Below are 27357 nucleotides of genomic sequence, written 5' to 3'. Positions count from 1 at the left end.
TCAGACTAGCTTTCTGAACTTCAAACAACCCATGCACAGAACAGATGTAGCTCTTTAATAAATGCAACTGTTTTTATTTCACTTTCTATTTACCTGTGTCACAAATGGATAGAGCAACTCTAAAGAGTCAAAGTATATAAATGTTGAATAACATACATTTGCTTATAAATCTTGTCATAAATAAATAACAAATTATATCCTTAAATTTAAACACTCCAAATAATTCTGTGTACTAACAGTAGACTAGGAACAATACCTTTTCAGCGAAGTGTCCAAAATATAACGACTCACACGTCGAAAGAATGACATCACCATTCAGAAATGTAAATCACAGAAAAGGCACTATTGTCATAGGGTGTCGGCCTTGCTCAGGAGTTTGTCTTCTCTTATTAAGGCTGAAAACAGACCTTTAAATAACTGCTCCCTTAAACAATCATCTCAGGTACCTATCATAACAGCACCGAAGCACATTCTTTCTAGTTACCATCAAATGCAATTTATCATCATCACCAGGACTGTGTACTAACTGGTAGGCTCAAAAATAAATTAGACAAGGTCCTTGACCTCAAGAAAGTGACACCGCAGATGGCGCAGCTGACAACAGTAAGTGCCATAAAGGGTGAATTAATGAGCTGAGAGTTGAGAACAGGAGAGAGATTCTACCTGAAGTAGATTGTAATACATTAGTTCCATGATTCATCTCATGTTATAATAATTAGTTTTCGTAAATATTATTTCTGGTGTTTCCTACTTATAGCAATGTTTTAACCTTTAATGAGAAATATACCATCTGAGTGCAAAGGACCAAACTGACTTACCTTATCAAATATTTTATGTGAGACCTTCCATTGTATACTTTCCAGTCACCAAAACCAAAATGCCCACTTTCACAGACCTTATATCACATGAAGCTTCCTGGCCTTACTGTTGGATGAAAAATGAAATCTACTTCTGGAAAAATGTATGTTGTCTTTCTCTACCCCTTACCTTATCACTGTTGTCTTGTAATATACAACATGTTTTTCTAAAAATTAAATTTAAAAAAAAATCATAGAGAAAAGCATAAAAACAGCATATGTATTTTAAGCTAATGACTGGACTTCATTAGGTTTGACAATTGTGATAAAAGTAGGGGATGAAGGCACTGGAGAGAGGGAGGTTGGCATAAGCTAATAACTATTCTATACCTACTAGATTCGAGTTCTATGTAAATCAACCTGCACCAACACTTAAGAGATTTATAGTATTTATCCCATTTGGCAGATTAGAAAACAAAGGCTCAAAGAGGCTATGTAACTTCTCAAATATCAAAGAATTTGTAAGTGCTGAGGTCAAGGCTTATAACACTTCAAAGTCCAAAAAATCCTTAATCTTTCTACATATCAAGTTGTTTCTCTAATTTTTTAAAGATTTTAAATAAGCAATTGAGCCAAAGCAGCTTCATTCACAATTACAGGGATTGCTTTTTGTTAGTCTTCAACTTTCTCAAGGGGAAAAAGAAAAAAGCCACAGACCAGGCCACTCTAAAAAGTATAGCCTTTTTCTATTCTCATTACATTAAGAATGCTTATGCAGCAACGTAGCTGATTTCTGAAGAAACACATCAAAACTTATAAACCAGTTACTTTGGGAAGGAGATTATAAAATTATTTCAGTGATGATGCTATAGCTCAAAATATTTCTGTGAGTCTTTTAGAACCACCTTTAGAACCACACTGGCACACCTTGAATAACTTCAGTGGTCAAAAGTCTTTGCCTTTGGCAAAAAGATTTGGCTTTGAGGAGTAGAGTCATCCAGGGGCAAGACTTACTGACAAGATGGCTTATTTAGTTGAACAAAAGTATTTGAACTGAACAAGAAGAGATGCCTATAAATTAATAAGCTATGCCAAGCAATTGCTCATTCTTAACCTTCCTTAAATGCCTGTCCATTTGTTATCTATATTATTATCCTTCATAAGCACGCTTCTTTTCTTTAGAGGTCTTATTACCACTATTAAAAGTATTTAATGTGGTGTTTTTATTAAAGTTGTCTCCCTTACTACATTGTAAGCTCTATGAGCTCAGTAATCATGTGCTTTTATATCACCATAGTATACCTAGAAAGGACAGATAAAAGTAAGAATGCAATAAATGTTAGTTAAGTAAGTGAATGAGACATTTTTTTTTTCTGACTCAAGAACTAGCTCTCAAGACCATTTGAAGAAAATAGAACTCTTCTGAGCAACAAATGGCAGTGTCACTAAAATACAATTCATCTCTGTCAAGTAAGAAAATAGGCAAATTCCTCTGGTTGATTAAAAAGTTTTAGAGTCGCAGTCTATCATTAATAAATTATTTACAAAATAGGATAATAGAGCAATAATAAATGTAATCTTTTATAAGCAAGGGACTGAATGAAGGGAAAGGACATAGAAATGTGTACATATTCCATTTAACGTTTGTTTCTACCCAATTTAAATGTAACTGTCTAGTACTAAAACTAGGATACAGTATGCTATATATTATATAGATGAAATAAATTATAGAAATAAATTATAGAAAATCATGACTATCACTAATTATGAAGCTTTAGTGAAGAAATTCTGAATTATTATCATTCAGTGACTAGCGTTAGTTCTTAAAGTGATTATTTTTTAATCAAAACTATTTCTTTAATAATGTTTCATAAAAGGTAGCCAATAGTTTCAGTTAATTTTTTAAGGGGCTAATGTCCTTGATGACTAAAAATCAAGACTATTTTATAGGGATTAAGAGATATTTGTCAACATCTTTATGGCTTTGTAAGCAACAAAACTAACAGCCCTTAGACAAATAGTTTTTCACATGCTCATTAACTGGAAGAGATCTGCAATAATATATCTTTACAAAGACAGAAGAAGCAATTTATATAGGAGGTCACTGGGGAAATCACAAAGAAAGAAGAGTTTGACAATCGTTTTTAAGTTCCTCAAAAAGTGAGACCATCAAAACCAGAACATCAAATCGACCATCCTGCTTAACTAACCTACAGTTAAGTTACATGTTTGAAGGAGGACTATATGTAAACAATATTTATAATAAAACTATATGGTAAAAATTGATAATCTGGAATGTTCCAAAAAATGAAAAACTGGAGAGACAATTTCGAAATTCACAGTCTAGAGGAAACGGCTGTGACCATGGTCTGGAATCATGGTCGTGTTTCTCTTCCCAGTGCTTCGTTGTGTATATTGCACATCCTGTTTGTGTCAAATGATGTGACAGAATTCCCACAGCTCCCTTTTACTTCTGCTCCTCATGTCTGCTCATTGCCTTTCTCTGAAATTACCAGGTTAGCCCTTACTTGCATTTTGTGGGGCTATTACCATTACTTATTTAATAAAATGAAATAAAATTATTCATGAGAGGTAATAATGGTTAAGAAAAGTGTTAACTGACTAAAATGATTGTTAAATCACAGTGTGTCTCTTGATAACTTCCTTTTGAGGTGTCGAAAAGATAAATAAAAGGTATAAAAATATTTCAGAAACTAAGAAATAAGGTTATTATATGGTGCACAAATGGGTATAGACCAGAAAAATGCTTTTAAGAAACTATAAAATGATATACTGACATGTAAAGATATATCTAAAGTTTGGATGCTGAACAGAAATATTTATAAAACACAGTAGTGGCCATATACCTTATAAATCTACCCCCTAAAATGTCAGACTTCAGCTCATAGGCAGCTTGACCAACAAAAAATTAAATCCCTAAATTTTTATGTCCTTGTAGTAGAATAGTTCTTTACCTCATTTCACACCACTATATCACACTCCTATCAATGTCATGACATGAAAATTCAAATAAATAATTAAAGAAAAAATACACACATTTTCTTTGATACTGACTATGCCTGTTGACTACATTTTCACCCCTACCACCTCCAGTTGAGAATTACTGACTTAGCTGAGTCCTCAGTTAGTGAAGGGCCTTCTAATATAATGAAGCACTACATGGCTTCTTAAACTATTTGTAATAGACCAATCTTTCTTTAAATTGACAATTTGTGGCAGACTGATATTTAGCTAAAAATAATAAATTACCAGAAAAAAAAGACATAAATACAAAAAGATTTTTATTAGATTTAACAGACATAAAATTACTCTGACCATTGCTATAAAAGTTTCTAAGTGCTTATTTTCAATTTCTGTATTTAACATGCAGCAGACCAAAACTGTGTGTGTGTGTGTGTGTGTGTGTGTGTGTGTGTGTGTGTGTGTGTGTGTGTTGGGGGGTGATTTACACACAGGCACCTGTCTGTGAGCCACACTTTGGGTCACACTGATCAGCCAAACATGTTTTAAAAAGCATAAATCTAGTGTATCTAGGGTGTTTGCCAACGGGCTATAGATCTAAGTTTGCATGAGGTTTATTTCCTCCAGGGCATTTATTTTGATTAAAGCTGCCACTTACACCTGGATTATGACTGTACTGAGTGAGGCTATCCAAAAGCATATATTTTTTAGAAATGCAAGGGTAACTGCAGTTGAGAGCAAGATATAAATAAGTAGAGAGGATGAAATCTTAAGCTTTGACCATGAACTGTAAATTTAACAACCTGATTTCACCCTTTTGCGGCTTTTAAACTATAACCTTTTCTTTTTAAGAAAAATGGCTTTCCCTGTAAAGTACTAAATAAAACTCAGTTTCTCATTCCCACAAAGAAAACAGAAACCTACAGCTTCACACCATGGCTAGGCTGCCATGAATGAAATATTAAAATGTCAAATAAGATGCAAGTCTTTGCCCTCAAGGACCTTAACCTAGAAAGACAGATACGGCAACAAACAATGACAAAATAATTAAGTGCTATGATTGAGACATGTATAAAGATCGTTGTCTCGAATACTATTTATACACCACTGATTCCCAAATTCACATCTCATGAGCCAAAGATTTGCTCATCCAACTGTCTGCTTAATTTCTTCACTTGGATGTCTAAAGGCATCTCAAACTAAGCATGTCCAAAGCAAACTTCTATCTTCACTTCCCCAAATAATAACTACCTGCTTTTTCCACAGCCCCTCTGTTAATGGCTGCCCTACAATTTAAAATGCTCAAGCCAAAACCTTCAGGTCATTTTAATTCCTCTATTTCTTACACCTCATTTCTGGTATATCAGTGACTACTGTTAACTCTACCACTTCTCACTTCCCCCATGGCAATTACCTTGGCCTAGACCTCGGCCTCTTGTCCTGGATTATAGTGGTCTCTGCCCCCTCATCCTCGGTTTCAGTTACCTGAAGTCAACCATGGTCCGAAATATTAAGTGGACAATTCCAAAAATAAACAATTCATAAGGTTTAGATTGGGCATTGTTCTGGGTAGCATAATGAAACCTTATACTTTCCCAGTCCATCCTGTCCGCATGTGAATAATCCCTTTGCCCAGTGTCTTCAGGCTGTAGATGTTCCCTGTCCATTAGTCACTTGGTAGCAATCTTGATTATCAGATTGACTGTGGCAGTTTAAGTATCACAGTGCTTGTGTTTAAGTGACCCTTATTTTACTTAATAATGGCCCCAAAGTACAAGAGTAGCAATGCTGGCAATTTGAATATACCAAAGAGAAGCTATAAAATGTTTCTTTTAAGTAAAATGCTGAACATTCTCGAACAAACAGTGAAAGAAAAAAAAAATTGTATTTGAAAGTTGCTAAGATCTACAGTAAGAATGAATTTTCTATCCATGAAATTGTGAATAGGAAAAAGAATGCCACAGTGCATGAAAAGTGCTCAGTTAAGAAAGAAAAGGTATTAAATTTATGGTGAAGGGACATGAACAGAAAACACGTTCCAACTGATGGCAACATGTTTGTGCCTAGATGCACTAAGCCTACACAAAAACTTCAGCAAGGGATTCCCTGTAATGAGTGGCATGAAGCAAGGGATAGTTACACAGGTTCAGAAATAGGTTTGGGCTGAAAAATATAAAAATGACTAGAGTGAGAGAAAGAGTGTGTGCACACATTCACATAACTTTTATTACAGTATACTGTTATATTGTTTTATTTTATTATTATTGTTGTCAATCTCTTACTATGCCTAATTTATAAATTAAACTTTATCCTAGGTATGCATATACAGGAAAAAACATAATATATACATTATAGGGTTCCGTACTATCCTCGGTTTAGGTATCCATGGTGGGTCTCGAAACGTACCCCCCGAGAATAAGAAAGGACAACTGTATTCCAGCATCCCCCATTTTAAGGAACCTGATCCCACCAGTGTCTCACTACAGTCTGTTCTGAATAAAGGAGGCAAATGAGATTTTCCAAACTCAGGCTGGCTCTGTCAGTCCCCTTCTCATAACTGTCCAGTGGCTTCTCTTTGTACTCAGAATAGAAGCCTAAATCTTTACAGTTCCTACATGACCTGCTCTTCTGACCTTACCTCCTAAACACCAGGTCATTCTGTTTTAGGCACACTGGACCAGATATCTACATGGCTCACTTTCCTCACTCATTTCAGCCTTTGGAACGCATGTCATTTTTCTGACCTCCTTGGAACAACATATGAAAAAGTGCGACCTCCACTGTCATTTACCATCCTTTAACGGCTCATTAACTTTTATCATCATTACTAATGAATCTTTATCACTACTTGCCATTCTTATGTTTCATTCATTGGTCACCTCTCCCCACTAGAAAGAAAATTTATAGTCTTCCTTTTGTTGACTGCTAAATCTTCAGTACCCAGAACTGTGCCTGGCATATAAGAGGCATTCAAAAAATATTTTTTGAATGAAAAGTTGAAGATGGATGACTTGCTCTGGTTGGTTATGGGGAGTGTCAGGGATGGATTTATACGAAACAGATGACACTGAAACTAGGTCTTGAAAAAAAGACTCAAGCTTGTCTAACATGGAAAGGGCTAAAAATATCATTGCCATATGCACAACAATTTCCACAAATTCTTGAAGCATAAAATACATTTAAGGAAGACTATTAACTATCTAGCTGAGAGAATCCCCAGAAAATAAATGAATTCCCATGATCCAGAGAAATATATCAATATAAGAAAATCGTCAGTTATCATGAAATTTTACAGATGAGAAGTTACTTTAGAATACAATAGACTGAATACTGTAAACATCCTCCCAGCAATGTTTATATTTGCTTCAACTTTTTTTTTTTGCCACAAGACTTCAATTTCATTTTCTTAGCGTTTTCCCTACACGTTGGGACTATAGCTCCGATTTTAAAAAGGAAATAAAAAAGAAAATAGTATTCAACATCTAGAACTTCAGCGTTCTACTGTGGCACATCTATTATTTTATTGACACCTATGGCCATGTATTCTGGAATCATGCTTCTCAAATATCACCTCCTTCTACTATCTGAAATTGTTGTACACATATGTCTTCACTTTCTTGTGTATTTCTCTTCTTCCCTTTGGAAAGTGAATTGCCTCTGACAAAGAGGGACTTATCTATCTTTCCCACTATATCCATAGGGTCTGACAAGTGCCAAGCACAGAGAGCACCCAATAAATGCTCAGTAAGCGAAAACACAAAATGCAAATAATAAATGACCATTTCACATTTCAGACATCCAGCATCTGTTTCAGCAGTGCATTTCTCCCCCGATGAGTTCTTCTAAACATTAACAAAAGTATAAGTAGGATAGTGTCCACAACTGCATTTCTAGCTTTACTATATTCTGGGAATAGTATCTCAGCACATACCAGAGAGGCATAAAGTCTGAACAATGGATGCTCTAACAATACAGTGCTAGTAGAAACAAGGCAATAGAAAGCAGAAGGATTCCTACAACTCTGGTTCCAGGGCTACAACTAGGTGACCCTGCCTCGCAAAAGTGACACTGTGGGGCTTTCTGTCACTCCCTAGCGGCAGCTGTGATTGAGAAACTTCCATCCGTACTTAATTTATTCATTATGTGATCACGGTTGAGAAACTTAAAGCAATGTGAACTATCTCTAAAAGTTTTAGTAAAAGTCAAAATATTAGTGCTTAAATTTCTGATCCCTCTCTTCCCTTCTCTCTCTCTCACACACACACAAACCTAGGAATCAAGACCCAAGTCTTCTCTATTTTCCCATCGTTGCAGCACCCCTCTCTCCCCTGACCACACCTTTTGCTGCCCATACTCAAATTTCATTCATTTGTATGTGCGTTCATTTAATTACACATCTCAAGAACAGCTATTAGCATCATGAAAAAGACTTTTCTGTGTTTATAACATTGTGAAATAATGTTTTACTGTCTGATGAAAGAACTCCAACTGCTGCTACTTCCCTGGCCAACCGCTGCAGGTGGTTATCAAGAGTGCCCTCTGTACCAGTCCAGTCAGCTGCCAGGTGGAACCGTTTAACTCTCCTCTGGTTCAGGTCCCCTCAGGCAACGTCAGCTCCCTAGGCTCTGTGAACTAAAGGTCTGTCTCCCTACCTCTCCTCTACCCCTGACACTGGCCAGCTCTGACAAGTCACAGATGCTTTCACTGCTGAGGCCGGAGGCCAGACAAGCATGATACCTTAGAAGCACGCTGATGGTTAGTGAATTGGAAAAATCTGTAATCTCTGCTACAATGGTTGTTTCTCCTTTTTTAAATCAGCTTCAGCATAATAGTGGATGCACCTTACTCAGATCTTAAGGATAAGAAGAAAAATGTCTTGAGAACATGTGAGCTTAAAAAATCAGGATGTGTAAGGTATAAGGGATTGGCAGCTTTTAATTTTTCTATCAGAAACAAAAATAAACCAACTACCATCTATCATCACTACTTTATAAAGAAAAAAAAACTGGCAAGCATATGATCTTAGTGTAAGGAGCAGGATTTCCAAAGAAAGAATTTTGGGCAACCTTATACAGACACACCTGAAAAAATAGTAAGTAGCATGGTGAGTGGGACATTTTTTTTGTTGCGCTGAATTGATGCTGAGAATTTCCAAGGGGAAATTCAGTAGCCTATATTCTAAAGGAAACACACACATGAGAAGAAAATGGTACTATTCATATCCCAAGTCAATAGGTAAGGGATTAAAAAAAATCATCCACAAGACAGGAAGTGCCTGCATGAACGAGAGAGGCCAATATCTTATCACTTACCTGGCCATGTGTTTATAGGTATACTTGCTGATCTGTCTCCTATGTTTATTTTGGTAGGAAGGAAAGAGAACTGGAGAATAATGGCAGCGGGAGAGGTAGGTGGAAAATGGAAGAGCATGAGAGTAAGGCAGAATAATAGAGTAGCCTGAAAAGTTATCATCTGGCAGGGCAACAATGACACTTTGAGCTCTTTCGAAATGACAGAATTTAACTCAGATATGATTAACTCAGATATGAAACTGTGAAAATGAAGTTTTAAATCAAATGGACTTATAGAAAAAAAATGGAAAACAGAATTTGATAACTCTGCTTACCTATGAGAAAGAGAAATTCTAAAAAGCACAGTCAATGAGTGGAGAAAAGCAAAATATTTTTATGTTTGAACCCTATGAACTTGAAGACCATAAAATGAATCAGATATAAAATACTTAGTTTTCTAAGTTGGCTGCAAGTCAAGAAAACCTTCTTGATGAATCAGTACAGGTGCACAGAGTATCTTTCAGGAAATACTTGATCTAGTCCATGCCTTTATCTGACACACGAGAAAAGGATGCTGAGCTAACACTTAAGGACCCACATGATTAATGATATGTTTTTTACCCTTATTCTTTTTCACTCTAGATAGTCCATGGATAATACCAGTTCCACCCAATAGATGCTAGCCTCATAAACAAACTCATTACTGGACAGAAGAATAACAGATCAATGCTTTTGTAGAGGTGGTAGGAAGAAAGATGTAGTCGCCTGGCCAAATTCCACCACCCCACCTCTCACTGGTCACAGCCATTCTTTTTTTATTCACACTTCACTTTCCCTTCCATTATCTTATTGCTTTCTTTTGCCATTTGCCCCCATCACTCTTATTTTCTTTTCATCCCTTTCCCCAGGGTTAATTACAGAAAATGGTAAGAGTGATAGTTAAGAAAGAGACATCACTTCAGATTGTTGTTATCTAAAAGCCAATATTTTCTAACAGACATGTCTTAACAGATGTCATTATATTTTATATTCTAGACCACCAAAATTAAGTGATAAGATTAAATTATGATAAAAATACATAAAAGTACAAAATCATAGTTTCTATTTTCAATGTTCTAAAACTAACATCAAGTTATTATGAATTTCTCATAAAGAGAAATTGGGACTAGGTTGTTGTTATTTTTCTTTGCTTAAATATAATAAAATCTGTTATTTAGCTCATAAAGCATTTTTTAATTTGACGATCTAAAGGTTTAAAATTCATAGATGTGTGTATGAACAGTTATATACACATACAAATACATGTAATATATTCATGGTACATTGTCTTCCTTTCCTTTAAGGAAAAAAGGACTCTAGATATTATCTTGTTTTACAATTATGAACAAGTACCTAGGCATCTAAGAAGAATAACTTTATAATATTTTAATTCTCAAAGTTAAGCAGGATTTCACCTCCTTATCCCAGTAACCACCATTTCAAGATACATGGAAACATAAATGCCTATTTAAATATGTAATGAAAATTTCCAATAATTTGATTTTGGTGTTTTATCATAACTATTCAATTTTTCATGCTCATCTTTTATGACTATCCTCTTTTAGAAGCTAATAAACATAAAAGGCAAGCTTTTAGTAGAAACCGTGACAAGAAACAATAGAGTCTGGGTACCATTTCTCAGATGCTGTTTGAGAAATGCAGAGCAAGTCCCTGATGGCCTTCCTTCTGCATCCTCCACACGTGAGGCAGTTGCTAGGAAACGCGAAAGAGGGATTCAGTGTTAGGTCTGGAAAACAGTGAGCTAGCTTAATACTTATCTGAATACTAACATATCACCTTCATAAACTGTTGTCTACTTTAGGAAGCTAAAGATTACAAGTGATATTTTTCAAGAGACACAGATTTTGAGTCTTATCCTGTAACTACTATAAACAGATGTGGGTACTCACTGAAATAAAAAGTAACAGCTGTAAGTATCATAAAATCTTTTTTTCTGCCAGACACTACACTCATCCTACTATCTAACATACAGATAATAAGAACTAACCTTTTTACTGCTTCAAGCTGTATTTTGATATGGATGCACACACACACACACACACACAAAACACATACACATATTACTGCTACTACAGTTAAAATACTTGTAGTAAAATTACCAGAAAAGCCAAAAAAAGGGACTATAAACAATTTAAGAGAAAAGACACACACACATGCACACATACTCACACGTACATGTCAAATGCAGTTCTCGTTCTTTAGGGCTTAGTCTACCTGAGCCTAAGAAACAGAAACAGAAAAAGAACTCTTTATGGGGACTTGGGAAACATGGGATCCATGAACTCACTCTGTGACTCTAAAAGAGATCATTAACTTTTCTGGGAATAATTTCCCAGAAAACTAAGAAAGTAATGCTAATCTCAACGGGTTTTTGAGAGGATAGGATAAGATGATGCACATACTAACCTTTTACAATTGTATAGCATCGTACATGAAAACATGTAAAAATGGCCATTCCAGTGAAAAGGAATATGAGTAGGACTAGTATTTAAAAATCAAAATTAAGCCAACTAAAAATCATTAAGGAATGAAGAGGTTTTTTTTCCTCAAAATCATACATAAATTGCTGTTTCATTAATATTAACATCAAAACAGTAAATAACTTGTTGTGAACTACTAATATAGGAAAGCTATACTTAAAGTAAAGAAAAAGCACAAGAAAAATTCACCTTGTATACATGCCTTAAAGAGGTTTTAAGCCTTTGCATTAATTCCTCCAAAATTTTAAAGTAGAAAAGTATATCAAACTATGAAAGATGTGAAAGTAAACTTTTAAATGGACTATCTCAAATACTGTCCTCTGTCTTTTCCATGGTGTAAGTAGCTTTACCATCAGTTCTACCTTAAAAAAACAAAAAACAAAAAAACTTACAAGCTATAAAATCTGTAAACCACTACTAAATTCAAATTGAAACTGAATTTCATGCAGAATATGGGGTCTTTTAAAGATCCTTCTTACAATCCCAGTGGCCGACACATATACTAGGAGCACTAAGCACTCGAAATCTGGGGGACTCCATGAATTAGTTTGCCAAGGTTTCATGACAAAATACCACAGACTAGATGGCTTACAAACAGAAATTTATTTTCTCACAGTTCTGGAGGACAGAAGTCCAAGATTAAGGTGCCGACGGGTGTGGTTTCTCTAGAGGCCTCTCTCCTTGGCTTGTAGATGGCATTCTCCTCCCTATGTCTTCACATGGTCTTTCCTCTGTGCACGCACACCCCAGGTGTCTCATTCTCTTCTTATAAGGATATTGGTCATAGTGGATTAGGGCTCATATATATGACCTTGTTTAATCTTAATTACCTTTGGAAAGTGCCTATCTCCAAATACAATTTCATTCTAAAGACTTTAACATGAATTTTTAAGGATATGATTTAGTTCATAATGTTCCACTTCTACTTGATTTCAATGGAACACTAAGAAATGCTGAACAGTGGCCGGCCCCCCACACGGACTGCAACACATTCCTCAAGGTCAGAAAGTTTCCCGTATTTATCAAGAGAGGAAACAATATAGAAGATGTAGACATTTAGGAGAATTATGTTAACTTACATATATAGCAACATGGCTGAGGAAACAGAAGTCTCTTGGACTCACTAAAGGGATGACATAGAAAGATAAACACTGGTATGTTCAGTTGTTTTAAGAAACTTTCCTCAACTCTGTCTACTAACTTTGATATTTACTCGAGCTGGGCCTTCAACTAAAAGCAGTGCATTACTAAAATCCAATCTGGCAGCAAATACTGGGGAGAAGACACGAATAACAATCTATTATATATATGATGACTTTGGAGATTTTATGTTAAAGGGTATTATAAAAAGTCATTAAAAACAGTGGCTGAATATTTCTAAAATTGATCTGGAATAAAAATGCAGGTGAATAGACAGACGTTTTCTCTTTTAGCATGTGCTATAATCTCATCTTAAAGAATAACATCACATAATACTTTCTTAGGCAAACACAATTATCTTAGATTTCTACAGTTTCACTGTCTCTGAATATTTTCTCATTTTCACCCTCATAATGAGTCTGTGAGGAAGAGAAGGCAGGAAAAGATGAGAAAAATAAGACTCGGTAAAGTTAAATAACTTGCCTAAAGTCACAAACAAATTACCAAGGGAATCTGAATTAGAATGCAGGTCTTTTTATCTCTAAGTCAGCATCTTTATTCTTGGAACTTAATGATACTCAGGGTAATAAAACTACAATCTTGCAAAATTCATTTTATTTGGCATCACTGGGATGTAAAAGTCTGTAAATAAAATTAAATTTTCCAAAATTGTGCACATAATCACAAAATGAATGTAGGCTGATATAAAAAATAATTCTGACCATTTCAACAATATAACATCTTTAAGATATTAGTCGTCTTAAATTTTAGAAACAGCATTTTTGTTGACTATTTTACTAGGCCAAATAACAGAGTAAATATAATAAAAGTTCAAAGCAAGAAACAAATTCCCATAATTGATAAGGAATAATTCAACTGAGTAACCAGAAGACTTTATTAACTATATGATCTTATTAATTTACCACATACATTTTCACTAGGCTATCCCATTCCTTCAGGTAACCAAAATTAAGGAGAATAACTGAACCACTGGACAACTACATTTTAACTGATCTGGTTAAAGAAACTAGGCTTATTTAGCCTAAAGGGAAAATTAACTACAATAAAACTTGTTTTATTGAGCACTTAATATGTGTCAGGCTAAGTGCTTTATGTACATTGTTTCAGTCCTCACACTACTCTATGAAGTGGGTACTACCTAGTACCCATTTATCAAATAAAGAGATGACACTAAGGTTAAGTAACATGACCTCTTTTTAAAATGTTGTCAAGCCACGATTCATAACGAGCTCTGTTTAACTCCAAAGCTTATAGTGTTTTTCACCCTACTGCCTCAATCCCAAACACAAAGAATAATGAGATATTGCCTATCACAACTGAAAATGGGCAAAGAAATGGACCTACACAGCAACAAAAAAAAATTTCTAAATAGTGTGCACTAATAAATAAAAAATGAATGAATGAAATTCTGGAATTTCCTCTAAAAGTCTTTTTTAAAAAAAGAACAAATTATCTTCATTCATTCATTCTTTCAGGCAACAAAATTGTTGAGCACATGCCATGAAGCAGACATTCTCTTAGGCCCTTACAACTCTAAGAATAATATGATGTGATCCCTTCTCTTGAAGGATTCAAAGGCTATCGAGGAAAGTAAACAAAGAGATTTTAAAAGGCATTAAATGGGCAATGGCATAGACTAGAGTTACAAAAATGCCTTACGAAGGGGTTTCATAAAGCTTTTTTCACTCTCCTTGCAAGCCGGTGACATAATAATATTCTGTTAGTTGAGAGAAGGCAAATCTCTGATGTGTCAAAACTATATGGACCAAAAGTACAACTTTCTGATAGTTAGGCTTGATCCAAGGATAAGCTTTATACTATCTAAACAAAGTGATTTTTGTGGCATATAAATTTTATCTTAATAAACAAATAGTAAACAAGGATGAACACATTTGAAATCTTTCAGAATTTTATTTTTAATTTATTGGAGTGTCATTGGTTAATCAAGTTATATAGGTTTCAAGTGTATAATTCAATAATACGTCATATGTATATTGTATTATGTGTTCAACATCCAAATATCTTTCAGAATTTTAATCAAAGTGTTACTTTAATCAAAATATGACCTTTAAGTATAATATGGAAGAGAGAACTCAAGTTATACCATTTTGAAGAATCTGTTAATAAGCCAACCTATCACATCACAATGTCTCCTCCATAAGGACCAATAGAGCAAACGTGACTTCATGTTTCAACACCAGGAAAAGATGCATTTCTTCCGAATAACTGGTAAATTTTTATCAAATGAACATCATAGATATAATATATGATCACACGGTCCCCCTTTCCCCTGGCTGTTAGCATTTTTATACAGTGGCACTTCAATTTCTTATTATATCTACCTTATTATACATATACAAAATGTAAAGAAGCTTTTAGAAATACATTAAAGCAAATACAAATAGCACACACACAAAAAAAGTGATGAAACCTCAGTTAGAGACCTTGGTTCCTGGTTAAGTCCTGTGATTAAATGACTCAATAGGTTAGTAATGCTTATAAAAGAAACATGAAACTGTTAAGAGTTTATAAAAGAATTACATGACAGACTATTATGTTAGTGACCTTCCAATAATGTCCAGGAAAGGATCTAACTATCCTTTTAAACAAAATATCCATCTGAACACTCACAGATACTAAATAGCATGTTATTCCAAGGTGATTCCCCTCTCCAAGGGGCCGACTAGTACCCCCAAAATCCCCCAGAAAGCTAACAATTTAGGGAAAAATCCGGCATGCCCAAGGTTTGTGAGGGTAAGGGAATGTTTCCTTTTGATCTTGGACTGCCTACATATATACCTAAGTCCTTTTGTCTCCTCATATATTGAAGTTGTCATGGGCCAGAGGCACTGATGTGCAGCAGGTGGCTTCAGTCATCAACCATGACTTTCCCACCAACGTGGAAAATTATATCTACAGACTTGGTCATGGCAGACATTTTGGCCATAATAGTATGTGGTTATCAACATCATGACAGAAAAGACAACAGGATCTCTTGAGACAAGGAGACCTTATATAGCATCTACTGACGACATGTCCCTCAGTGTTGCTAACCTCATCTGAGAGGTCTGTCAAGCCTAATCAGGGCTCAGTTCTAGGAATGAGGAAGAAATGGAGCAGGAGGGGAGGGAGTCAAGGTGCAGATATCTTTGTCATAGTTATCTTTTTAAAAAATGCATAAATAAATGTTTTTGAGGCCAAAAGAGAATTTTTTAAATGTTATATGGACTTTGATCTAACCCAAAGGAATGTTTTAATGTCTATACTTCACTAAATGCTTTTATTAAAATTCTAGAATCACATTGTGCTGAACAAGTACTATTACTGAAAATAGATAAAATGTGTATAATTGTTAATGATCCTCAATATTTTTCCATTTTTATATCTATTTTGAGACTCTAGCTATAAAGTCATGTCTTCGTATAGGGTTTAAATTCATTAGTACTGCAATATGTAAATAGAAATAAGATATTTCCAGGGTTGATTTATTGTACAATCTGAATGATCAGTTTTTCAATAAACTATATTTGAAAAGCGAAACAAAAGCAACAAAAAGTTGTATTTTTACTAGGTAACTGAAAGTACCTAGTTTGAAATCATCTTGTTCACATCTATTCACTTATCTTTAGTTCATACTATTTCATAAAATAAAGTATTTTCAGGGGAAAAAATCTAGTTTGAACAATTTAAACACTGAAACACTTACAGTAAAACAACAACAACAACAACATGGTTTAACAACCATTTTTTGCCTTATTCTGTTTTACTAAACAACAGTCACAAATATCCATTTCATAATAAATAAACCACAAGTTTATGGGATAAGTCTCCACTATTAAATTTATTTTCAGTTGGAATACTTGAAACAGCTGTTGACTTTAGATAAGAAGTTGACATGTTTATGAAGTATCCAACCTTACAAATCATAATGGCTCTTAATATGAGTGATAGCATTGAAAGGTAAACATGTGTTAGTAATTTCAAGAGTAAAATTTCTGGAGGCTTCTGGAGTAACAAACTGCTAAGCAAAGAAAGTTAGAAATTTTTTTATTCCTTATAGCAACAATTACTACAGTTTCTTTTTGTTATTAACTTATAAACCCCCTTTTACTCCAAAAAAATTTTTTAAGCAATTTACATGTTTGTAACTTGCAAATTATATTAAATATCTCCTTATTCTACCACTTTATAAGGATAGTATTAATGTAAATTGAACAGATGGGGCATTATATTTTAAAAACAAGTAATTCTGCTTTTTAAATGAGTGTATCTCTGATATTAATTCAAAGAACTCTAAATTCTGATCTAGCAATAACTTTCATTATCAGTTTAACAAGCAATTTAAGAATTTATTAAAATACTATCTAATTATTTACCAACAGTAACTGATTAAAAATATAAAATGAGGCATTACTAATGAATTACAATTCCCACAGTTCAGTTTTAGATCTTCTGATAGTAAAAACACAATTAATTATATCTTTAAAAAAACCCTCAGAAGACTATGCTTTATAGTGAACAATTTCAGTTACCATTATATAAATCACCAGTGCACTATTAGATGAAAGGACTTTCTGTAAGGTGGTTATTTGGGTTAGAGATACTTCTGTCTTGTATAGCTCACATTATAATGATTCTGAAATTGTTTTTGAAAGATGGCCATCTGACTTTTTACAAATCAGAATTAATTCCTTCTGCAGTTTTTCAAATAGTATTTGTCTAATTTTTTATCTCTGAAGGCCACAGTCACCAAGGGTAAAATAAAAAGTATCTTAAAAAAAGAAGATTGTTTTCTAAAACCTGCATGCCTCAACATAAACTGAATCAAACCACATTTGAACGTTTATAAACCCACACAATGACTTAACAGAGGGGGGAAAAAAGTCATTCCTTTCACTGGAATTCAGCAGAGCAAAAAAATAAACCAAATGAGATTCCAATCTGCAGTATAAAGCATGATTATTCATAATACGAACTATGGATCAACAATTCGGGTCTGTGATTTGTAGGTAAGAGAAGAATGCTCACTGAAAGGGCATATCACTCACAGGCTCACTGCCCCGCTCTGCGTTCCACCTCCATCCTCTCCTCTAGTGAAGAACAACAGGATCGTAATGGAGACGGGACAGAGAGAATATCTGAAAACTACTGATCTAGAAATAGAAATTTATATACAGTTCACCAAAAAAACAAAACAACACAAAACAACAACAAAAAAAACTTTTGTAAATTGAAACAGTTACATAATCAGGAATAAAACCGATTTTTAAAAAAGCAATACTTATCAAAGGGAGCTTATGAATTATGCTAGCCTTAGCTTCTACTTCAAGTAGAATAGTGTATGAATTACTCTATTGAATAACTAGAATCTTTACTTTTAACACATGATTTTTAATGCAGTGCTAGCTTCCTAAGAAAGTAATGAGTATCTCCAAGGATCAAGAAAAAGAAGAGACGAAAACAAGAGTTAACCAAATAATGAATGGAAACTGATGGCAAGAACCAAATTTCAAAGTCAGAGTTATTCTGTAGGCAAACCCCTATATAATAAGGGTTCTTGAATCCCTAAGTCTAGGATTGGCATGCCTTAGGCATGCTGCTGCATACTGCGTAGCTAATTCTGAGACTCCTGTGAAAGTGGATTGTCAAAGGGGCTAACATCAACACGATTCTTTGATATGCTTTAATTCCCGATATAAAAAAGCAAATCCTCTCCAAAGAGAAGAAACCCTCAGTAAGAATTGTTTCTTACTTTAAGAAAGACATTGATTGTTGCTGTTTTATATCTCGCATGAGTAAAATCAAATTGTTTTTCCGTGTTTGACTTATTTTGCTCAGCATGATATTCTCTAGATCCATCCATGTTGTAACAAAACAACAAATGAACAAGCAAAACAAACCAAAAAACTTACCGACACAGACAATAGTATGGTGGTTACTAGAGGGAAAGGGAGAGAAGGGGAGGCAGAAGAGGGTAAAGGGAGTCGAATAGATGGTGATGGAAGGAGACCTGACTTAGGGTGAACACATAATGCAACATACAGATGACGTATTATAGAATTGTACATTTAAACTTATGTAATCTTATTAACCGATGTCACCCAATAAAGTTAATAAAATTTTAAAAAGAAATCTACCAAATCTATAATTTATTGAGCACTTACAAAGAAAATTTTCTTATTATTTCATGTAATACCACAATAAAAAAATACAATAGATGAGGAAACCGCGACACAGAAGGTTTATGTAACTTACCCAAAGACTAATAATTGGCGGAGGTGGAATTTATGCCTAAGTAGCATAATTCCAAAGCAATATCCATATCCACCACCTTATTCTGCTGCTATACTTATGCAAACGATAATTATAATAAACATTTTTATGTGATTATTGTGTGCCTAGCACTGTTTCAAGCCATTTAGATGTATTAATTAATTTAATTCTCACAACAACCCAATGAAGTTTACAGATGAGGAAACTTAATCAAACCCACTGTCAAACTCTCTATAAATTCAATTTTTCTTACAAAAAAAAAAACTTAAAATGAGGTAAAACTGAACAATGAATCAAATGTCTAATTTCTTTTTTCAACAAAGCAGACAATAAGTTTGTAGCACATACGCTGGCTAGATCTAGATGATACCCAAACTCTGAGGTCTTAGAATTAATCAAGCTTCCAAAAGACATACTAGGCAAATGGTGAAAAAACCTTGGACCTTTCAATGGTATTCAATACGTAAGTCAAGCTGGAAATTACATTTGCTAATCCTCTATTCTACTCCAATCACCAAGCTCGGCCCTTTACAAACATCATCTCATTTAATCCTCACAACAATTCATAAAGACAAGTATTGCTGTTCCCGTTTACATCAAAACACTCAGATTCAGAGAAGTAGCTTTCTCAAGGTTACCTAGGTAATAAAAAACAGAACTCTTATTTAAACCTTGTCTATCTTCATAAGAGAACATGATGACTAAGACATCCTAATTCATAAATATAAAAATGTAAAATTCTTTAATAGAAATGCTGTAAGGCCATGAGGTGGCAATATTATTCTGTGAATTGCTCAGTCTTTCAGTCTTCCTCTCTGCCTTCCTTCCTCCTTCTCCCTTCACAGCCTATTGTCTCTCCTTGGATTTCAATACATAGTAGCATACAAAAAAGAAAAGTTAAAAAAAGAATAAAAATCCTTTTAGTTTCATGATATACGACTTTTAGCACTGATTTATCACAAATATTGGCATTCTATATTTTATTATCTTTTGATTAAATTACATATATTTAAATTGTCTTCCTTAATGGATAAATTTTCAAAATTGCCTTTTGGAGAGAGAGAGAGAGAGACAAAAACTAGGGTTAAATCATTAAATCTGTTACTTTTATCCTAACCATTCTCTTCCTCTTCTCTTTCTCAGTTGTACTCTCTCTTCTCCCCTCTGCTTTCACTCAGTGTACATTACTATTATTACCATTACTATTTAGATATATCAGTATTAACTCATATTTAGCTTAATTTAGGTATACACGGTTGGTTGCATGTAGAAATGTTTATTGATACGTGTACCTACATGGAATTGTATACATACATATTTCCCTGCTCTCAGCTGAGAGAGCCTAGAAGCAATGAGCATACCAAGGACCAGATCTTGGTTTGTAAACTATCTTCCAATAAAAGAAACTTACAGAAATGACTGACCCTAGATCTGGGACAAGAAATGAAAAAATGATAACTCTGGAGCACCTTGTAGAGAAACTAAGGAAATGCTAAAAACAAAACAAAACCCCAAAATGACATGAATATGTCAAAAGGACATAAGGACCAATGCTAAAGAATTTATTCAATGAAATAAAGTATACTGAATTATAACCCAAAGAATAAAGTAAATACCCATGAGTCCATACTGAAACACATGAGTGATTAAATAAATAAATTGATGGGGAAAAGAGACACATCTCCTATGCAGAATTCCAAATAATTTATGTAAATACTTGTCTTCAAAGAGGTGAAGAAGAATAACTTCCAAACCGTAAGTTGTGACTTGTTAATATAAAGAAGAGGAGGGAATGGAAAAGTAACCACACATAGTGAAACGTGACAGTCAGAGGGTCAAAGTCGACATAAGAAAAACATCAGATAAATCCCAGTTGAGGGACTTTCTACAAAATATCTGGTCAGTATTCCTCATATCTATGAGGGTCATCAAAATCAAGGAAGTCTGAAAAACTGTCACAGTCCAGAGGAGCCTAAGGTGACATGATGGCTAAATGTAATGTGATTTGGAAAGGATCCTGGAACAGAGAAAAGGCATTAACTAAAACTCATGACATTTGAATAAAGTTATGAGGTTTAGTAATAATAATGTATAAATATTGGTTCAGTAATTGTAATAACAGTGCCATACTAAAATAGGATAAGGGAAACTGGGTGTAGGGTATATAAACCTGTCAGTATGCAATTTTCCCATAAATCTAAAAATATTCTACAAATGAATCATTTAATTGTTTTAAAAGAGATAACTGGTAACTCCTAGAAGAAGTAATAGATCTATATGGTGATCGTGGAGTAAGGGTGCAAAGGGTATAGTGTGGCATTAAGAGATTAATCTCATATGTCAGTTATGCCCTTGTTTACTTTAACAATAATATATATGGTCTAAAACGATGAGTCAAGAAATAACAGCATAAACATATCATTTTATATTTGAATATCGCCTAAGCGAGTAAAGTATTTGCTCTCTGGAGTAGAATGATGGAAAGTCGCACAGGTTGAACATTGCTGTTTTTGCATTATATTTTGCATTGATATTTTAAAAACTTTGGGTACCTATTACTTTAATATCTTTAAAAGTAAAGGTAAAGTTAATAAAATTAAAATATAAAACTAGTTGAGCAAATTGATTTATCACCTTCAGAGAGCAAATAATTTGCTATTAAGCAGCAGAATCAGAATTAGAAACTGGGCTGCATGAGTTTAGTCTATGTGCTTGACTTTATGCTATACTTATTTTTGCAGTTTGGTGAATAAAACAAAATAGTATCGCTGTGCTATAGGAAACACTGAGGGACAGGTATTTTTATAACTAAGCACCAATGTAAATTTTTTTTTAATTGAAGTACTTCTTGCTGAAAAAGAATTTGTTATTTTAACACGTCTACTTTCCACCTATTCGTTCCCTGTTAAATACCAATATAAAGACAATTGGGTAATTGATAAAGTAATTGATATCTATCTAGGAGCATCCACGAAGGCATAATTGTGAGATTTTTAAATATACTTTATAGGACTTATATTGACTACTCTAGAAATATGTGTAGTTGATATAGTATGATACTAAATTATCTTCTCTCAAAAGGAATTTTATATAGCTAATTTTATTAAAAAACAGACTGAGTATGAAATTGCTAATTTGAATTTTAAAATGGAAATCCTTTCTACCCAAATCTATCTTGCTTGTACAAGCAATCTGTAGTTATACAAAAAGAAATTTATTAGTGGCAATTTTATAGCTGAATAACAAGGTTTTATCTGTTCTTTATTTTTTTCTAAAATGCCAGCTTCTCCCCCACTCCACCCCCCATACAGGATAGCTACTATCATAAAACTAGAAAATAACAAGTGTTTGTGGATATGGAGAAATTGGAACCCTGTCTACCGTTGGTAGCAATGTAAAATGAATGGGATATTAGCCTCTATGGAAAACAGTACAGCAGTTCATCAAAAAATTAAACAGAATTATCACATGACCCAGATGAGTCAGATCTTCTAATTGGCAAACAGATATGTGTGTCCAACTATTCATTAACTTTGTTTCTTTTACACTAGACTTGACCAGAGTAAGTATTTCTTGAAACTACTGAACCGCTCCTTCCTCTACTCCATGTCTGAGAAGTGCTCAGTGTACAGCTACACAGGCTCATGCTGGGGAGCAGGGAGCAGCAATATGTTTGTTTTGCTGTTAGAAACAGAGGTGATGGAATTACCGGTAATTTTTGTTTTTTCTTAATGTAGCATATTTTTCATGTATTATTTTCAAAATATGAAAATTTTAAGTATAGGGCCTTATCTATGACAGAAAGCAAATAAATAATTCATAAATATGTAAAATAAAATTACAAATGTCCCAAAAGCTTAATAAGTTCTTTGGACTACTTTAAAAAAAAAAAAAACATACAAAATTAACTGATTGTCTAGAACCAAACTATTTTATATACAATTATGCCTGAAAGCAATTGAGTTTTGTTTTTTTTGTTAAATCATTAGTATTAAGCACGCCTCCAGAAACTAGTCTCATTTTGAAATGAAGGTGTTTAAGGGCAGCCTTCTATAGCACGTTGAGTGTATATGGCTCTATGATAAGCTTTGCTTTGCATTTTTAGCTCTACTTAACTGGATGACTTTTGAGAAAGTAACTTAACTTCTCTATCAACTTTTACAACTATAAAATGAGAATAATATTATCGAGTTTTTAGGCTTGCTGTAAGAATTAAATAAAAATAGGCAGAAATACAAGGGCATCTCGGAGAAACACCAACTATGAGCATGTGTTGTATGTTGGGGAAGGTTTTAAGAGGGTTGGGGGCCTGGCGGGTAAATGGGTAAGTTTGAGAAGTGCCTTACGATGGCATCTCTGTATTGCACCTCATGCGAATGTTAGATTGCATTTAGAAATTACCAGATGTGCACTTCAGTCTGCATGTGGTAAGGACTACAACCACCTAAGATCCAGTCTGTAACAACATCCAAATAAGGAAGATAAGGAGGTGAACAGCTCTAAAGTTTTCTATCATATGAATGTTACATTTATGTTACATTTAAAACACAAAATGGGTTTTGCAGGAAATCCTCAATTTTAAATCTAAGTATTTTCTACTTCTGAAGTATTTAAACACTATCCAAAGATCCAGTGTTAAAATAACATAGGTATAATTCTGAAAGAATTAGTAGCTCAAAACATTTCAAGAAAGTATTTTAAAAAACATAATTTTAATTTTTTAGACTGAACATAGTAACACACCTGCTTAAATGATTCCTTATAAGATATACATTTTGTTGTCTGAAATTTCGTTACTGAAAATAGAAGCAATGACTGAGCCAAAAGAATTATACTGATTCATCAGGAACGGGGGAAGTTATGAAGGAAGCTCCAGGGTAAAAAATATTAAGAGTACGGAGAAATAAATTAACTAATCCTTCATAATAAGTGGTTATACTTGAGTTAACTTCAACTCCTAAAAGGTTTTGATTCTATGACTTTTGTCCTATATACCACGTAATTTAGAAAGAATCTATCACTGAACCCTAGACAATACTGTAATGCTATGATACAGATGGTTCACAACTCTACTTCCAGTGATCTACCCTAGAGAAACACATGTTCAAGTGCTCAAACAAACCCTATTTCATTACAGCACCAATGTCAAAAAATATAATGCCCATTAATACAGGTACAGATAAATAAAATGCAGTATATTCATACCTGGAATATCATCTAGCAGCTAAAAGGAATGAACTAGATTTATATAAGATCTGATTCAAACTGCCTCAACTTAAGTGAACAAAGCAAACAAGTCACAAAACAATACATACAATACATGGAGTATAATATCACAATCATAAAAAATCTATATGGTTATATATGTATATGTATCTGAAAGATACATTCTGAGTCCATATCAGCTGAGACTCAGAAAGTCAAAGAGAAATTCAGCTTTATTTGTAATGTTCTAACCTTTTAAAAGGAAGCTATGCCTATACATTACTTGTTAAATTAAACTACTTTTTAAAAAAGAACTGATGTCCTTGATCATAAATGTCGAATCCTTTTTCTTTTCTTTTATAGCCAAAGAAGATATTTATGCCTATAAAACATTAGACAGCATCTGCAAAATTTTAACAACTGATGGAAAATAAAACATGATAAAGTATTTTAAAATGCTAACAAAAAGTACAAGGATTTTCATTTAAAAGGTATCCACTTTTTTCTTTTAACAAGTTCAGTATTAAGAGATTCATAACTCTGCTCTCAAGTCTCATTCAGGGATGTTAAGCCCTACCAAGATAACACCAAGTTAAAAATCATCCTGCCCTCACTGGTGGAAGGTGGGTGGAGGGCGTCCCTGGCCAAGTCCTGGCCAGAAAAAAAAAAAAAATCCTGAAAAATCACACAAATGCCTCTAACCTCAAATCTAATAGCATTTTGAAATCAAGTGATTTGACTACACTTCTGATTATGTTATTTATTCATACTTGTTTAATTCTAAAAGAATGTGACACATTACCTCTAATTTATACAGGCACATGGAAAATTCAAGGAAGATAATATATGAACAAAAAAAGGAAGCAAATAGCTCTTGAACACTTCAGTACTGCATCTGGCAAGAGAAAGACCTTATATTGATGTTTGTGAAATCAAAAGCTAAAGAAATATCTTCTTAAGAGATAAAGTGGTGTTAAGTAAGGAAAATTATAGACATCACTGTGCTGAGAGTAGTTTGGCTCTACAAGAGTGAAATATCTAATTATATTCTCTCTTTTTTTTACCAGGAAATACAATAGAAGCCCAGCTACCTGATGCACTGATTATTAGAAAAGTCATCTAAAGGTATATTCCTAAACCACAGATGTAATCATCTATCCATAGACATTTAATATCCATAAAGAACAGTGAAAACTTAAAACAGGCAAATTCAACACAGAATCTAATTTTATGATCCTCTCTAAAATCTTTTAGTCATTTTGCCTACAGTTAATTCAAGAGCAATTTTCTATAGTGATACCTTTATTGAATCTCCAAATCATCCAACTTATATTTCACTGAAACCTCTCCTTTTTAATATTATTCTTTCCCTAAATTTTTATAATATTTGATACATTGCATAATTACAGCAACCAGCATAATGTCATAAAAAGATTTTGTAACAAGCCCACAGCACAACAGGTGGCAGAAATACAAGGGCATCTCAGAGAAACACCAACTGTGAGCATGTGTTGTCTGCTGGAGAAGGCGTTAAGAGGGTTGGGGGCCTGGCAGGTAAATGGGTAAGCTTGAGAAGTGCCTTACGACGGCATCTCTGTATTGCACCTCATGCGAATGTTAGATTACATTTAGAAATTACCAGATTCACACTTCAGTCTGCATATGGTAAAGACTACAGCCACCTAAGGTCCAAACTGTACCCACTGGTTCGGCGAACACTGAACTTCCCAGGATCAGAACCAGTGTTGGAGACACAAATAAGAGTTATACCGAGTTTCTCAACATTGACAGTGATGAAATTTGGAGCCAAAAAATTCTTTGTTGTGGGAACTGTCCAGAGCATTTGTAGGATTAAACATCCTATTACCCACTAGGATGCCCGTTGCACCTTTCCCTGAGCAGGAACTACAAATATCTCTAAGACATTACTAAACGTCCACCAGGGGGCAAAATTGCTCCTGGTTGAGAACCACTAAATTAGGATGAACCAGGAATTTCAAAGCCTCTAGAAAACTGTTGGGACTCACAGCACTTCAAATTTTTGGATCTATCAAAGACCTTTGCTGCCTTGTCTAAAATTCAGAGAAGTAACTCGTCCATGACCAGGATAAGCTGCATGATTTGTAGGATCGAGGGCAAAATGAAAATGTAGGCCCCTCATTTAAAATGGTGACAACAGAGCATTAACCCCAGCACAGGGTCCTTCTGAGTGCGGGGCCCTGGCCAACTGCAGATGGGACATCACCATGAAGCCAGCCCCATCAATGGTACCTAGGCACAAGCAGGGCAGGAGTTACAACCTGAGATTCCTGGTGGTTTCCTCTAAACTCAGTCACATTAATAACTATTACATCTCAGTGAGTCAAGAGGTTGTAATAGTTCAGATGTCTAATTTCATGACTTTTTTTTCACTAATATTACCTATACTTAGCAAAAAAAGTTGCACATAATAGTGATTCTCACCTCAATTTTTTAAAAACCAGATTTTCAACACGAACCTACTAAATTAGATTGCCATTTCAAATTTTAGGACCATGAACTCATTTGTGTTTTATTGGAAACAAAACCATAAGGAGTTTATCATATTTTATTAGTAACATCTGTCTCCTGTCTTTGAATGCTAGAGACGATATTAGTGATGTTCTTTTGCCGTTGGTAACAGATACTCTTTCCTCAAAAATTGGATCATGTTATAAACTATATAAATGTCTAACCAATGTACTGCATACTTTAAACTAATAAATTTAAAAAAAAAAAAAGAAATGAAATGGAACTAGGGGGAAAAAAAAAAAAGACTGGCTAGGCTATTTAAAAACATCTTTTGCAATGGGTTAATTCTTTAAATTACCCTTGCCAGTTGGCAAGTGTTTTGACTCCAGATGTGGAAATTAGCATCGTTTCCAATATAAGCAAGGGAGATATAACTGCTGACTGTAAGATGTCAGAATGTGTTGCTTAAAGATGTGATGTTTATGCCTTTTGGATGTTTGTGACCACAAAGAACCTAAAATCTAGCTTTAATATCAACAGATTGGTCTTACCTGCAAAAGATCACTAGGATATAACCTGACTCTATCTTTAATTCTTTCCCTTTGTTTTTAAACATTT

General features: G+C 34.1%; 1 protein-coding gene and 1 non-coding gene across 2 annotated transcripts in view; one reads left to right on the top strand and one right to left on the bottom strand.

Moving 5' to 3' along the window:
* Positions 1–27357, bottom strand: part of SLC2A13 (solute carrier family 2 member 13) — a 286045-nt gene that overhangs the window by 173298 nt on the left and 85390 nt on the right. The window lies entirely within an intron of this gene.
* LOC118614502 lies at positions 15423–15566 on the top strand. Its single transcript, XR_004956090.1, has one exon. It is a non-coding gene; the product is annotated as a small nucleolar RNA SNORA67 (small nucleolar RNA).

Source organism: Rousettus aegyptiacus, unplaced genomic scaffold (assembly GCF_014176215.1).
Source record: "Rousettus aegyptiacus isolate mRouAeg1 unplaced genomic scaffold, mRouAeg1.p scaffold_m13_p_2, whole genome shotgun sequence".
Classification (NCBI taxonomy): domain Eukaryota; kingdom Metazoa; phylum Chordata; class Mammalia; order Chiroptera; family Pteropodidae; genus Rousettus; species Rousettus aegyptiacus.
The sequence above is the reverse complement of the archived record's forward strand: the minus strand, read 5'-3'. Positions and strand labels throughout refer to the sequence as shown.